This window comes from Etheostoma spectabile, chromosome 16 (assembly GCF_008692095.1).
Source record: "Etheostoma spectabile isolate EspeVRDwgs_2016 chromosome 16, UIUC_Espe_1.0, whole genome shotgun sequence".
Taxonomy (NCBI): domain Eukaryota; kingdom Metazoa; phylum Chordata; class Actinopteri; order Perciformes; family Percidae; genus Etheostoma; species Etheostoma spectabile.
In genome coordinates this window covers 16648007-16652767 of record NC_045748.1, presented here as the reverse complement: position 1 = coordinate 16652767, position 4761 = coordinate 16648007, and the positions used below count along the sequence as shown (strand labels likewise).

Here is a 4761-nt window from a genome sequence, read left to right as displayed (position 1 = left end):
CCAGTGAAGGAAAATAGAAGCACTGTTCCGTCGATGGCTAGGCGTTACTGCGCAGCCTCCAGCTGAGCTTGACGACGTAGTTGTGATGGCAACTATCTGAAAGTTGTATGTCTTCTTTTAGCTGTGCAAAGAGAAATCTCAATCATTCCCAATCAGCAGAGACAGAAAGCGTAGGTATGTGTTAGGAGATAACATAGGCACAGGCTAATTATTGCTAACTAACATGCTAGTTAATGTAAGTAATTAAACCTAAACAGCTAATGGAAGTCCAAACTGTCTGCGTGCTCCTCCTGACAACACTCTGATTTGTCGGCTATGCGACATGAGTAAGTAGCGTGGTTATGACATAACCAACAGTATTTTTACAAAAACGTCTGCTACAGAGCCATAACGTGAGATACAAGGTAACGGAGCTTTTTATACATTGTTGTTTCTTTAGAAATTAACAATGCACAAATAAAGTCTTGAAACGCTTCAGACGTAAAGTTATTCGCTGTCAAAGTGGTGCCAAAATGAATGACAGTCAATGGGATGCTAACTGCAGGTGATGGCTTTGTAGCATTAAAATGGCGTCACGGGAGCTACGCTTAGAGAGAAGAGGCTTACCCCCTTGGGTAGACTCTCCATAGTCATGCACCACCTTGAAATACGTTAGCTGGTAAGGGACATACAAGCTATGCTGCTCTGGTTTTTGCATTTTCGACTCACAGCTGCTAATGGGTATCGTTGCTTCCCGGCCCTGGCAAGTTTGAAGAAAGATATACGGAGGACCACACATATTCAAAATCCAAAATTTCAGCAACAGAAGTCTTCTTTGCCCAGGAAAAGAAAACGGATATTGAAAAGAGCAAGAAACTGGCATCATGAGAAAAAAGAGTGAACATTTGAGCTGTTTTGGACGCACACACCAAATCCCAACTAGTTAATAATCCTCCAGACCGCTGCAGTCTTTTTTTATTCTCTCTCCTTTCCATTGGGTGGCGCGCGTGCCTGCTCGAGGTGTGAAGCGCATATCCACGCCACTCTCTGACATGCACTCCAACAACCACGGCTGATAGACGCCGTTTAGTACACTTTTGCCTTTTGAAGCGTGATGGCTACCATAGCTGCAGTACACATTTTGAACTGCGTAGCGAAAGGGAGTTGATTGCGATGTATGATCTCAACGCTAGATGGGAAAAATTTGTACACAATGTAGCTTTAAGGTTGAACTGGAATTAAAATAGATTTCTTATTATGTTCTTGGTTGGAGTAGAAATTTGTTAAACAGAAATTGATCTCTGACTTATCAGCCTGTTCTCATGTACCATTTGTCCAAAAAGCTACGAAAAGTTAAGCACTGTAATTTTTAAGCATTCTACGTTTCTTGCTGTTTTCCGTTTTTCATTACATTGAGGGCCGCTGTATAAGAATGCCGCCGGACACATAGAGAGGAGGATGGGGTGGGTGGGCGTAAAAATTGGACATACAGACAAATTTGTCCAAAAACTGTTTCTTCTTTTGAAAATATGCACACTAGCTGCAGCATCACTATAGTTTATATTTTCTCACACAAAAAGTGAGGAGACTTTGAATTATGTTTAACTTTAAGATGTAATAAGCATGCAGAGATTACACAAATACATGCCGGCACGCTTGCAACACACATGCAGACACACACAAACACACAAACACATACACAAGCACAGACCGTGCACACACTACCACACCCTAGCTCACAGACTTTACACACACATACACACACACACACACACACAACCTATACAGGTTATCATATCTTTTAGCCAAAAGGACATCCTCTTTGAAAAGCCCCGCTCACATATGCACCATTTTATTTGTCCTTATAGTTTCAGGCTTACTGTGACTGACAAGTCTGATGTCCTTTTATACACTGGCTGAGGGGGGAGAAAGTGCTGACATGGACACTTGTCCCACAAATTTTGTGCCAGCAGCGTGAATCTGCTGACGCCACTAACTGTCTCAGGAAGAAACCTCAACAAAGTGAAATTAAATGCCGACAATTTCTTCTGTGCTTCCTGGAGTTATGCCCTGGCTTTAATATTTCATACATGCTTTTTGCATATCTTTTTATTGACACCTTTAACTTTACTACAACTGGATTTGGGGAATAAAGGAAAAACACAACTTAACAAAGTGTCCTCATTTTTGTGGAGAGCACTTCAATTATCCTGAAGTAATGGAGAGCAAATTGGAATTTCCAAATATCCATTCAGGCTGTTAATTTTCGGGAGAAAAATGAATGTGTCACACAGTCTGGATGCCTCAATTAACACCAGTTAATTGTTATACTCTGCAATGTTTACAAATTAAATAGAAACGTTTTTTTTCCTTTACTTCACTTTGCCGAAATTCACCAAAAATTGGTCTACCGACAACAAATTCTATTTTATCTTCCCAACTGTTGAGGATTCTGAATCTTACATACAAAAGCACTCTTAAGTAATATCTCTTTTTTGGCCTGGCTAAAAAGAATTTGTCTTTCTGAGAAGCTGCAGCAATAGAATGGCAAAATGAATCTGCTTTTTAGAATTTCACATACAGTGTGTTTTATTACTGGAATGTTTGATATTAAAACATATTGTAAGATCAGAGAAAGTGAAGATTGGGGGGAAACAGAGCATTACCCAGAACTGGGTGAAGTGAAACAACCAAGTCATGTGAGGGATCTGGCCACTGAAAGAAATATGGGTCACTATGCTGCCTGGAGCCTTGGATTTGATTCCTGAGATTTAACCTAAAGGAGAGATTCACCTCAAAATGAATTTCACAAATATTGTGACTGTCATTTTGAACATGCAAGGACATTTCCAGACATGATTGGCAGTTTTCTTGCCAAAAGTAGAACTGAAAATAAAATGATTTAAAGACTACAATGATGTATAAAACATGGACGGTTTTCAAAATTCCCTTCAGACGACTACAGAAGCCTAGTGTTTGTTGTGGTTTCCCTCCTCAGGATGCTACATACTTTTCATTTATTTCTCATGATTGCATGACAGCCTTGGTGGAGGGATGAAGTGTGACCTTGAAGAGAGTGTGGCACCTTGTAGTGCTGTGTGTGTGCTCAGAGATATCCATCCTAATATGATGGTTGGATGTTTTGAATTCATGAGTTTATGAAGGAAATGTTATTCCTGCCGTACTTTCCCTTGTGTTTAATGAGAGCTTACAAGGCTTAAATCAAATAAACTGGATGGAAGAACTTCTAAGATCTCACTAAGACAAAGCCCACAGAGGCTTGATTAGAGCCTGGTAGGATCTGTCATCCTGATCAATATGCTGAATATAGGCTACATAGGCCTATAGATTGACATAGACATATGTCTGCTCATGCCTTTGCAGATCCCCTATCAACTAATGGCCACTGACTCTATTTCTTACCGTTGCACTTGGTATTTAAGCACTGCATATTTGTGTTGTATGTAGGTCCATTGGGTGGTCCACCAATTTGGTTTAGACTGACATACTTCAACAACTACTAAATGAATTGCCATTAAATTTAGTATGGGTATTCATGCTTCAAAGACACTATCTTAATGAGTTTGGTGTTCTTTTGATTTTTCCTCTATCGTGACCATAAGGTTGTAATTTGTCAGAAGACAAATTCAAAGTTTGACCAGTTTTAAGGCTAATTTTTGAATCCTCCCTGTAATTCAGATCCACTCCAAAATCTAATGGCTTCTTCCTTTGCCAATGCTACACATTTCCACAAAGTTTCATGAAAATTAGTAGTTTTCCCATAATTCTGCTGACTGAAAAACCAACAAACACACAAACAAACCAAATTGAAAACCTAACCAAGGCTGAGGTAACCAGACTAATGTGACGTGTAGCTGCATCTGTAAAGGTGTCGTGAGAGAGACAATGCAACAGTTTGAGAATAGTATAGCTTGGATCCTGTGGGACTTCCAGATCCGGTTAGATAAATGAGTAGTGGCCGCCCAACCGGTCAGCGCAATGATGGATCACAAAGAAAATACAGCAGAGAAAATAGGCTACATGTAGTGGTCCCAAGTGACAGCAACATCAAGAAGAAGGAATATGAGAAGCTGGAAGAAAAACGGGCTGAGACGAACTAGATAGCATCCGGAAGGACTGAAATGTTCCCATTGATGATGGAAGCACTTGGGGGCAAGGACTTCAATGTTGGGATAATAGTTTCAAGAGATTTAAGGAACAACTTTCAAAGTCACTGTCAAGGAAAAGCACAGATCTAGAAACAGAAAGGACATAGCGCAGAACCTTCAAACTACTAGTAGAAAACCAAGCATTAGAAAGATGCATATCATTTCTAACACAATGTAATACAGTATGTAGAGGTAGCTGAGGTCTGCTTTACTAGATGTTCATTAAGCAAACAGCAGGAGGCAGGTCAACATTTTCAAGAATGTTCCCAAAGTCAAGTGCATCTATTAGCAACCTGGGCTCTATTTGAACTCTGTGTAGATGTCAATGAAGATGTCTGTACTTAGATGCTTTGGGAAGCTCAGCCCTTTTTTATGAGTGTGAATCTCTGTTAGATAGCGATAGGAAGAGAGCAATTTTAAAAGATTTGGTCAAAAAAAGACGGACATTTCTAATGTTAGTGATTCAGGTGTGATTGTAAGCAATGCATGTTGGTGTCTTGTTTGTTTCACTCCTGCACTCTTAACTCTCCCTATATTTGTTGAGATGCTTTTAAGGGGAGCTGACAGCAAAATGGATTAAACAGGGTTTGCTGACGGAATGCATATCAAATCT

General features: G+C 39.9%; 1 long non-coding RNA gene across 1 annotated transcript in view; it reads right to left on the bottom strand.

Moving 5' to 3' along the window:
- The window catches only part of LOC116704462 (uncharacterized), a 17720-nt gene extending 16863 nt beyond the window's left edge, over positions 1-857 (bottom strand). The window contains exons 1-2 of the long non-coding RNA XR_004335685.1: positions 709-857; positions 194-204 (exon numbers count right to left, since the gene is read on the bottom strand). This is a non-coding gene — a long non-coding RNA (uncharacterized LOC116704462). The remainder of the gene's footprint in view (positions 1-193; positions 205-708) is intronic.
- Positions 858-4761: the final 3904 nt, after the last annotated feature.